Below are 12,180 nucleotides of genomic sequence, written 5' to 3' on the forward strand. Positions count from 1 at the left end.
AAAAAAAAAAAAAAAAAAAAAAAAAACCAACCCTGTATTAGTCTAGAAACTTCTGGAAGCAAAGCCAATACAGGATTAAGTATGCAAGGGTCTTACTTCAACTTTGTAAGCCTGCAGGGAGACCTCAAGAAGCAAATCAAACAAAAACACCCTCTTCTCTCGAGTTACTTGGAGTCTAATCACTCTGGGTATACCTGCCCCGTCTTTTCTAACAATTGCTTAGGGATACTCAAGTCCTACTTGCTTCTTTATTCGAGTTTAAATTAATTTTAATTTAATTCATTTAAAATAAATTAATTTAGTTAAATTAATTTAAGGTGACAGGCTTCACTGTGACATTCTCTCTCTCTCTCTCTCTCTCTCTCTCTCTCTCTCTCTCTCTCTCTCACACACACACACACACACACACACCATGGAGTTTGTGTTGGACAATACTCCTTGGTATGGGGCCTGCCTTAGAGTATGGTTGATATACTCAGACACTCCATTGGAGAAAACTGATTTTTTCTTTTGCTAGCAGGTATCAGTTGCAAATAGCATCTAAATTAGGACTAGGATTACATGTCTATCCACCCCAGACATCCCTAGTGCTGGGCTCCTGTGTGGTTTGAACCTGTGCCAGTTCTATGTGTCGTTGTCACAGTCTTTGTGAATGCATAGGTGTGTCAGTCCTGATGTATCTGGAAGACACTGTTTTCTTTGAGTCAATCATCCTTCCTGCCTCTTTTTTTTTTAAAAGCTTTTATTAATTTTTATTTTTATTAGATATTTTCTTTATTTACATTTTTCCCATTTTTATTAGATATTTTCTTTATTTACATTTCAAATGCTATCCCAAAAGTCCCCTATATCCTCCCCCCGCCCCTGCTCCCCTACCCACCCACTCCCACTTCTTGGCCCTGGCCTTCCCCTGTGCTAGGTCATATAAAATCCCGTAGCTTCCTATCTTCTGAGCACTGAAGGGAAGGGTTTGTTTGGTGAAGATGTCCCAGATAGTATGGAGGGCTCCAAAGTCTCTCCATTTGTGAGTTTCTGTGTTAGTGCCTCTCTACTGCAAGAGGAAGTTTCTCTGATGAGACACTAATGCCTGATCAGATATGTAACTGGTAAAGATCTTACACTTATTAGTACATGACCCAGAATGGCATGGGCGGAGCACATGGAAGTTCTGCTTCCAGTTTCTGAGAAAGCTTACACTAATTTCCATGGCGGCTGAACCAGTTGACACTGCTTCCAGCAATGAATGTGGGTTCGTCTGCTGGCATTCCCTTCCTTGGTGCTAACCACCATTCTTCCTGGGGTGAGTTGGAATCTTCAAGCCCTTCTCATTTTCATCTTCCCAGTGGCTTAGGAATTTGAACACTTTCCAAATATTTATTGGCCACCCCTATTTCTTCCTTCAAGAGCACTGTAGTGAATTTATTAGTCCATTTATTGATTGGATTTTTTTTTTTTTTGTGTTCAAGTTTTGGAGTTCTTCCTAGGTTTCAGACATTAGTCCTCCATTGTCTGTCAGAGCTTTGCTCCCACTACAGGCTCTCTCTCCCCTTTCTGATGACTGATGCTTGGCTATTCAGAAGCTTTTCCATTTCATGCAAGCCCATCTGTTAACTCTTGGGCTTAATTCTGGGTCCTGTATCCTGTTCCACCTGTCTACCTGTGTGATGCTGTGCCAGGATCCTTCTGAGTTCCTTCCAATGGCGTCGACCACAGTTTGTGCTCTTGGAGTCTTTCGTAGAAACTCTTTGCCTTCTCCTGGATATTGGGGTGTTTGGCCAATGTTTTCTGCTAGCATAGTCAGACATCCAGGCTTTTCTATGAAGGCCTTTGATCCTTATTGAGATGGAATTTTGTACAGAATGAGAGAGATGCTTCTAGTTTCCTTTTTGTACAGACAGATATCCAGTTTTCCACCTGCCTTGTGTTGAAGAGGCTGTCTCCCCATCTAATGCAAGCTTTGATACCCTTGTCAAAGATCAGATGGCCACAGCTGAGTGGGTTTATTTCTGGCCTTCAGTCCCACTGGTGGGCCTTTCTGGTTCTGTGGCAGCACAATGATATTTTTGGAACTGTGGTTCTGTAGTACAGGTGGAGATCGGGTACTGTGCAGGGATGGCTTTGGCCATTAGAACAGGAATTTCCATGCTTCCGCGTGGATTTTACGGCTGCTGTTTTCTAGTTCTGTGAAGAATGTCATTAGAAATTTGATGGAAACCGTGTTGAGTCTGTAAATTGGTTTTGTAATCTAGCACTTTCACAACATTAATTCTGTCATTCCATGAAATTAAAGGTCTTTCTATCTTTTAGTGTCTTCTTCAGTTTCTTTCTCCAGTGTTTTAAATGGTTCTCTTTGCAGAGGTCTTTCCCCTCCTTGGTTATGTTTATTCATAGGTATTTTATATGTTTTTGATGCTATTAGGAATGAGATTTTTTCCTCCTGATTTTTGTGTATGCAAGTTTGTTATTGGAATATAGAAGTTATTACTACTACTACTACTACTTATTATTATTATTATTATTAGTGTAGGCATGTGTATAGCACATATGCACATGTCTGTGTAGGAATGCGTGACACCTACACTTACAGAAATCAGAGGAGGATGCTTCTGTCACTCTCTGCCTTATTTCTATGAGACAGAATCTCACTGAACCTGGAGTTAGGCTAGCAGTCAGCAAGCTCCATCCATCCTTCCATTTCTGTCAACTCTACCTCTTGGGTTCCAGTGACGTGAGACCACAGATGGTTTTACGTGTGGGGTCTGCAGATTTGAACTCACGTCCTCACATTTACGCAGCTTGCACTTCTCCCTCAGAGCCATCTCCCCAGCACAGGAGAGCTGCCATCATCTCCTCTGCCTTCTTCAGTGGACCAATTCCATGATCACGGGAGGGGGCTAGTTATTGTGACAGTGGGTGCTGAGAAGGGACCTAGCTGATGTGCTTTTTTATTTGTATACCCTCCCTGGCCCTCGAATCCCTGGTCTTCACAGTATGTGTGCCTTGATTTTTTTTTCCAGGACATGAGCTAAATAAGTGTCTATTTATTATATAGTACTCATCCTCTGGTATTCTGTGATAGAAACAGAAAACTGACAGGCAGGGCAGGTGGGGAATGAATTTCCTTTATATATACTAAAAATGGCAGATACCTGTGTTTTTGCTCACTCCCAGGCAGCAGACAGCCCTATGGTCATGCTAGTCACAAACAGTAGGCTACTCCAACAGACAAGAAATCTCTGCATGTAATGAACATGGGAGGATGGCTCTCCCACAGCTGGCCTCTGCTGCAGCCGACTATGGCAGAGACATGTCCTACTTCCTTTGTTCTTTCTGTCCCTGTTCCTCCTCCTTTCCCTGCTGGAGCTACAAAGTGGGAAGGAGGAGGGACAGGAAAGCTCTTTCTTGAATTTCCACTTGCGTCGCCTTCTGGTAGATATTTTTAGTGACTCTCAATGATGCTCTGCTGAGCTCATTGGGAGTTTTGCCTGGGGACCTGCTGTAGCATCCTTGGTTCAGGCTCTGCCTTTTCTGGCCTATTTACTTCCTTTCACCTTTGCTTCTCCGACATCTTGTTGCACCACACACACAGCCTTACACCCTCCCTGGAAGACTTAATGCCATTCCCTCATGTCTACATTTTGTTCCAACTGAACCTTATGTTGCTGGCCAATCTGTCTGTACGTACCTGCTGTGCATGTCGCTCAGTCTTGTCAACAGTAAATGGTGTCTGCTACCTATTTTGTGAGCCTGTGGTGGCTCCTATTGATTGCCAACTTGACAGGACCTAGATGACCTAGACTTCAAACCTCTTGGCATGGCTATGAGGAAGTTTCTAGAGTGTATTAAATGAGATGGGGAGACCACCCTAGTTGTAGGCAATAACATCCCATTCTAAGTGTAGAGTTCCATCCCATTCTAAGTAAGTGTAGAGTACCATCCCATGGGCTGGGGTTCTGGAATGCATAAAATAGATAAGGCCGTGCAGACCTGATAGCAGGCACCACATGACCAGTCACCTTCCCTACCATTATGGAGTGTGCACCCGCACCCCGTGAGCCAGAACAAACGGCTCCTCCCTTAAGCTGCTTTTGTTAGTTGTTCTCTCACAGTGATGAGAGAAGTGACTAAAGCAGATGCCCTTTGTGTTTTCAAATGTCCCAGGGCTGCCCTCGGTCGAAGCTCAAGGTCAGTTCAGGTGCCACTCACAGCATTTAACAGTTTTTGTCAAGGCAATTGCTTCACAGAGACCTTCTTCTGCTCACTTAAATATTTTTATATTACCAAAGCAAGTAAATCCTGCTGGTAACGGGGGTCACGAGTTATGAAAAGAGCCTGGCACTTCCTGTCAATCACCTTCATCTCTCTTTTCCTCCCTCCCTCCTAATCTAGAACTTGGGCTCCATGCAGTCCAGACTGACCTCCAACTTAAGATGCTTTTGCCTCAGCCTCTTAAGTGGTGGGGTTAAGGGTGTGCACCCTCTCATCTGGCTAGTTACACTCTCTATCATATCCAATATCTTCACTATTGTCATCCCTGTTGGAGCAGACAGGAAAAATTCCTGTTAGCACATCTGTGCACGTGATGCATGCACTGTGTTCCCCCCAAACCATATGACAAACCCAATCTTCAGTTTGTTGGAATTTGGAATTGAGGCTTCAAGATGGTGTTGGTTTCTTGAGAGGAGAAATCTCATGACTGAGGTTTGTAGTCTTACAAAACTCTCCAGGGGCCTAGGGAGTCAGCTCATTTAGTAAAGTGCTTGCCTTGTAAGCCAGAGGACCTGAATTTGAGACCTAGAACTTACCCCAAACCAGCCAGGCGTCTTATGCTTGTATCCCATCTTTGGGGAGGCAGATCCCTCGAGATGCTGGCCTGCCATTTTATCCAATTGGTGAGTTACAGGCTAGAACAGACTGTCTCAAAGCTGAAGGTAGACAGCATCTGATGTATGGCACCCAAGGTTATCCTTTGGCATCCATATGCATACACATACAGGTGCACAGGCACTGAACACACATGTATAAAGGTATACACATGAATACACACACACACACACACACACACACACACACACACACACACACACAGACACACACACTCACACACAGACACCCACAGACACATGATCGAGAATCTCCAGGGAATTCACTTGCTTTCTTCCCCTTGTGTCTGAATGTTATATGAAGATGGGCACCTTTTAACAAAGTGGGATGTGAGCCCTTCCCAAGCACAGAAACACTGCCACTTTGATCCTGAACTTTCCAGCCTTTTCAATGGTGAGAACTTTGTGTTCACTTTAACCATGCAGTCTTAGGCACTCTATTATAGCAGCCTGAACAGACCAAGACACGCCCCTGTCAAGGCTTCTCTGAAGGTTAGACAAAGAAGGCGCCTGTTCCTCTTGGCATTGAAAAAGAAAGGAAAAGCCAGCGATTGCTCTGGCTACAGTAAGTTCGTGTAATGACTTACATAACCCAAACAGCTGTGAGAATGGAGAACCAGCTCACAGAGGAGGTTAGGCAAATCCGAGTTAAGGGGCAAACTGCTGCAGACGGTCACAGTCTGTGGACAGTTCTGGAAATGCCTCCAGGAAGAGGACACAGGGATTGCTATGCTGCTTTGGGTAATAGACTGGTAGTTTATTACTTAATGGTTGTGCAAAACGTAAATTCACTGGTGGCTGTTGGGCCCATGGAATGCTGAATCACATGGGTTTCAGCATCACTAGGAAGATGTGCTCTGACTGTAAGCCTCATGACCCAAATTCACAGCTTCCCAGTGGTGCTGCAAACTCCCTGCTGCCTCTGAGAGGACCCTCACTGGGCAAAGTGCTGCCTGAAGGACACTGGCTGGCTTTCTGTCTGGAACGTTGAGCCGGAAGCCTTCAGGGTGCAGCTAGTGTCGCTGCGTATTTCTTTTCTAGGAGTCCTCTCATTCCTCTGTTGCCACACGACCTCTGATGGTTGGTTTTGATGTCAATAGGACAGGACCACAGATCAAGTAGGAGACACACTTCTGGGTGTGTCCAAAAGGGTATTTCCAGGAAGGATTACATGAGGGAGAAGAATGAATGGTTGGCATCTTCTTGTTTATAAAGGTCTGAGAACAATCAGTGCTGTGTGCCTGCCCATTCTCACTTCCTGCTGGCGAGTGCATCTACCCTGTTGCTGCTACCAACCCTCCTTGCCCTCAGACTCTCACTTCGCCAGTCTTCCAAGTGGGATGAAGATCAGCCACTCTCCGATTGTCTAGGCTTTCAGCACCATATTGGAACTTCTGAGCCATACAGACATATGAATGGCTGCTGGGATCTCAGCCCCTCCAGCATGCAGGCACCCATTGCTAGACTACCTGGGCACTTTTGGTTGTAATCCATTCTAATGGATTATTCTTTATGACAGTTGTTAATTCTATCCACCCTGTTCGTCTGGAGGATTATTCTAGGCTCTTTTTGCTGCTGTGATAAAACTCTTTGATCAAACACAACTTAGGAGAGGGAAGGATTTACTTGATGTACACTTCCAGGTCGCAGTCCATCATGCGGGAGAGGCTGAGCAGAAGGCGAGAAGGAACTCGAAGAAGAAACCATGGAGATGCTGCCTGGTGGCTTGCTCAGGCTCACGATTGGCTGGGTTTTCATATAGTCAGGACCACCGATCTGAGACATGGCACTTCTCACCGTGGACTGGGGTGGCCTACATCAAATAATAAGACAATACCCCACAGACATGCCCATAGGTCAAAAAGATCTAGATAATCCCTCCATTGGGACTCCCTTCTCAGGTGCCTCTAGGTTGTCTATTGACCTCTGATTGTTGCCCCAGTTCCACCCCCTCCATGAAGCCCTCCTGGATCACATGCTTAGGAGGCATCTCTTTGAGGTTAGTCTGAGTGCGGCTGCTGTTCACTGCCTCACATTGTTGCTGTGCCCCTTGGGCAAGGCTGTTGTTTGTTGCCTTATGTGCCTTTTGGAAAAAGCCTAAGTCCTACATTAAGGATAAATGTGCCAAAGAACATGCCCCCCCCCCCCCCGTTAGACACAGGATGGGGAAACCACCATGGAGCTAATACCTTCTGCCCTGTTCCTGTTGGAGAATTAAGCCCATCTCAGTTCCTCAAGTAGCCATCTCAGCCTGAAGGTTGTGATTATGATTTCCTCATAGTATTTCAAAGATACTAAAAGATATTGTGCTGTGTGCTAGGTTCCCATCGTCTTTATAAGCCTTTGGTACTTGCTCCTCCAAGAAGCCAGTCTTGAGCAGAACCTGGCAAATGGGAGTATATAATGAGTGGGTGGGGTTTCATCCTTGCAGTTTTGGGGCCAGTGTTTTCAAAGGATGATAATCAGAGGGGTCATCTCTTCCCAGGGGACACATGTGACCCACAGCATCTCCTGTTAGAGGCTGGTGTGTGTGTAAGTGTGAGTGTGTGTGTGTGTGAGTGTGTATGTGTGAGTGTGTGTTTGTGTGTGAGTGTTTATATGTGTGTGTGTTATACATGTGTGTATGAGAGTGTATGTGTGTGAGTGTGTGTTTGTGTGGGGATGTTTGTGTATGTGTGTGTGTGTGTGTGTGTGTGTGTGTGTGATAGGCAACACAACAAGAGGAGTGGAGATCTTGGCAGCTTCTGGGCATAGGATGCTTTGAGGAGACGGGTGGATGCCTAAAGAGGATTTTAAAAAGGCTTTTCTGTGGGATTGTTGAGATGTAATCCCCTCTTCTCCTGGCAGTGTTCTTAAAAAAAAAACCTGGCAGATTTGGAGACTGGCAATTACCAGCTGGGCCCAGAGTGCTTCCCAGTGGGGATGGGAGGTGACGCTGACCGGGGGGGGGGGGGGGGAACAGGCCACCAGGGAGATGGCTCCTGTGTCATGACCTGTATTTTTTGCATTAACTCTTGGTTAGAGAATTTCCTTTGCAAAGTTCATGCATCTTAAGTGGCTTTATTCCATTATTTAATCCTTCTAATATATCCCCTACCCATCACCTGCCTTAGCCTTCCAGGCTGTAGCTTTTATTGCATTATCTGTGCTTTATGTTGTGATCTTACTGTTTGTTTCTCTTGGCAATCTTTTTGAAAGCTAACATTTTAAGGGCAATGTCTACTCCTCCCATTTATTCCCTGGTATTTTTCCATTTTTACTGTTTTTTATTTTAGTATGTTTCCAGCTAATACTTACTTATGGCTTTTTACTTCTTATTCTTTTTCTTCCAGAGCATTTTAGCCGGTGTTACAAATATGGCTAGGTTACTGTGTAGACCCTGTCACATCTGTTTACTTTCTCCTGGTGTTGGCTAACGTAGTCATTGTAAATATTTCGAGAGATTCATTCTGGTCAAGTCAGTCACTGTGTTCTGGCCTTTTTGTTTCCAAAATGTTTTAAGTCCATCAGTTTATCCTACCTTGTTGGTATAGTTACCATCCCTCCCTCACTGGGCCCCACCCTGGCTTGATGATGGCTCTGGTCCCTTCCATTCATGTCATGCTTTACCATGATATGGTGTGTGTGTGTGTGTGTGTGTGTGTGTGTCTGTCTGTCTGTCTGTCTTTCTGTGCATGCATATGTATTTGAGGATGTGTAAGCATGTGTGAGTGTATGTGAATGCATGTGGAGCTTAGAAGATAAACTTGCATGCTGTTCCTCAGAGCCTTCTGACTTTTGTTTGAGACAAGGTCTCTCACTGGCCTGAAACTTCACCACATAGTCCAGGCTAGGTGACCAGCAACCAGCAAACTCCTCAGAGCTGCATCTTGCTGCCTATGGACTTGATTTTGCTGTGCTTCCAAGAGCCTGCTACCATGCCCATCTTTTCTATGTGGTCTGTGGATCTAAGCTCAGGTTCTCACGCTAGAGCGGCAAGCACTTTATGATTGACACATTTTCCTGGCTCCACAGTGGGTTTTTTTTAACATATATTTTTATTTATTTGCATATGTGTGTCTCTGCTCCTCCAGTGTGTGCACATGTGTGTGCAGGTGCAAGTGGAGGCCAGAAGAAGGCATTGGGTTCCTTGGAGTTGGAGTGAGTCCCCCACTGTGGGAACTGGGAACTGAGCTTGGGTCCCTTGCAAGTATGTCCTACTAACTGTTAGTCTAACTCTTTAGTCCCAGCACAGCAATAAAGTTAAATTATAAAAAATTTACACCTTCTCAATTATTTTTAGGTTCCAAATTAGAATGTATGACATTGTAAAAAATTATACAACTTCAATATAAACTCCCAAACCTAATTGTTTTGTACTTCAAGTTATTTAAAAACTATTTACACTAGAAAGCTTTAAAGTTTACTTGAATATCAACAATATAATACTTTAAACAAGCCTGCGTACCGATCACCTGCTTTTTGCCATTATTAACAGCTCACTGAAAAAAGTTTTTTTTAGGTTTTAAATTCAAATATTATATATATATATATATATATATATATATATATATATATATAGTGTGTGTGTGTGTGTGTATGTGTGTGGTGTAGGTGCATGTGTGTGGTGTAGGTGCATGTGTGTGTGTAGGTGCATGTGCATGTTTGAATGTAGAAGTTTGTGCATGTATGAACTCTAGAGGTTGCTGTTAGTTATCTTGCACATTATCACATTTTATTTTATTTGAAACAGAACCTCTCACTGAGCCAGGTTCTCACTGGTTTGATAGACAGATTGACTAGAGAGCTTCAGGAATATAAGATTACAAGATATGCCACTAAATTAAACTTTTATGTAGAGATTAAACCTAGGTCTTCATGTCCGCCTGGTAAGCAGGTCACTGACCGATCCATCTCTCCAGCACCCGCGGTGATTTTCATCAGTCCTCCCTTCTGTTTTTATGATGAGATTAAGTGGTACTTTTTCTCCTTTGCAACCCTCAGATGTTGGGTCATTTCTGTGGGATCATCCTAAAACCCAGATCTGGGCTTATCTGTGGGCTGCCTCAGACCTGTCCGCATCCCTGTATGGCCGACAAGTTGGGTGAGCAGTAGCCTGGGCACTTGCTGGCCATGACTCTGCACCATTCTCTTGGTGCTCACATCTCGCAGGGAGCCCACTGCTGCCAGGCTTCTATAGCTCTGTCTGTAGCTTTTGCTGTTGAAGATGCTTTTCCTTGGTGTCTCTCTCCTGTGCTTTCAAACCCTGGACACACGTGATTTCTTTCTGCGTGAGATCTAAGCTTCAATATCCTGGGCTCTGGGAGGTCAATTTTCTTGGCTCAGTCTTCCCCCTTCTTCCCCCTACTTCCCCGTCTCCCAACATCCCATTTCCACTCTCTGCCAGAGCATGAATTGCCATCATTTATCCCTGTATGCTTGTTCGTTTCTGTCCTAAGCTGTGGGTTACTTGAATAAGTGTGATGGCTAATGTTCGTTATCATCTTGAGAAGGGTGTAGAATTTCCCATGTGATATCTGGATTGGATTAATTGGGATGGGAAGATCCATCCTAAATGTTGGCTCAGCTTCTAGACTTAATACAAAGGCAAAAGGAGAGCTGAGCACCAGCCTTCATCTCTCGCTTGCTTTTATAAAATTAAAATTAAATTGATACATCTGAGGATATAAAAACTCTACATATAAGGGTAACATAAAAACAGGTACCTAGTTGACCCGTCAACATATGAACATGCCACGCATGGTTGAATCTGTGTCTCTTCCCAAACTTGCATCATTTCTTTATGGTGAAAACCTTCCAAAGGCTTTTTGAGCAAAATGATCGTGCTTAATCCCTGTTGCATGAATGGCCAATGGAGTGAAAAATAAAGTGCATTTCACAATCTCTCAAAAGAGTTGTTGTGCTGGATTCTTATAAAATGCAGAAGTAGTTGTTACTGCTTTAACATGCAGAAAGTTGAATCCACATACCCAACACGAGAATGAAAACCTATGATGGGGCTGAAACTAAGAACGGAATTAGATTTATATACTTTTTATGACTCCGGTGTCCTTTCACTTGGACTCTATCCCTCATCACCTAATACCACCCTCTCTTTGCCTGATGTGAATGCAAAGGTCCTGATGACAAACTAAAAGTATTTTTCCACCAGGGATCTCTCTAGGAAACCCATTCATTCATGAAACTTACTTATAGAGCAGTGTGTGTGATGGGCAGGAGTATGGATAACCTTAACACAGACAACCTGGATTGCTGAGCCTCTGTGGCCACACAGATGTAGCTCCTTCCCCTAACTTTCCAGCCTGTATCCTAGCAGCTTTTCCCGAGGTCGTGTGCAATGAGAGCAGAATTGCATACATCTGGTGGGGGAGCAGGTAGATGCCTCAGTGAGGGTCCCATCATCCTTCCCATCCCTCCTTGTATGAGGCAAGGACAAGAGTCAACAAGGCCAACTGAGGGGATCTTTTCCAATGAGGCCCAGACAAACTTATGACAATGGTGATGGCAATGGTGGCAGTTGGGCTTAGAGGGTCGTCCTGTACAACAGTCTCCTTCCTAAATTGAGTACTCCATGCATACATATACCTCCTTACATTGATATATGTATACATTATAGGCGAGCACCAGAACATGTGCATGCACTTTTTCTTTCCTTCTAAATTTGTGTCATCTTGATATGTTTTCTAGATATATTCATTTTCTTGAAAATTTAAAAAATGTATTTTTATTTATGGCTGAGTAATATTCCTTTTTTTGCATGTATACCATGTTTCATTACCCATTCATCTGTTGATGGACATCTAAGATTGTTACATAATTTTGCTATAAAAATAGAGTAGTAATAAATATGGATGTGCAAAATATGGAGGTATTATTTGTGTGTCTGTGTGTGTGTGTGTGTGTGCACCCAGGAATGGTATAGCTGGATTATATGGTAAATCTATTTCTAGTTTTTTTTTTTTTTTTTTTTTTTTTTTTTTTTTTAGGAACTTACAAGTCAATTTCCGTAGTGGCTATATTAATTTGTACCCCTACCAGCAATAAAGAAGGGATCCTCTTTCTTCACATCTTCTTCAACATTCATTGTTAGATTTCTGCCTAGAATAAATCTGGATTCTCCAAGCATTCTAACTTGCATTTTCCTGATGACTTGAAATGCCACACACTCACAAAAATAGCTTTTGGCTATCCATGTTTCTTCTTTTGAAAACTTTCTGTTTATCTTACTAGCCCATTTGTTGATTGGCATTTTGTTTACTTGGTGTTTAATTTTTTTTTTTTTAGTTCTTTGTAAATT

The sequence above is a fragment of the Mus pahari genome, chromosome 5, assembly GCF_900095145.1.
Source record: "Mus pahari chromosome 5, PAHARI_EIJ_v1.1, whole genome shotgun sequence".
Classification (NCBI taxonomy): domain Eukaryota; kingdom Metazoa; phylum Chordata; class Mammalia; order Rodentia; family Muridae; genus Mus; species Mus pahari.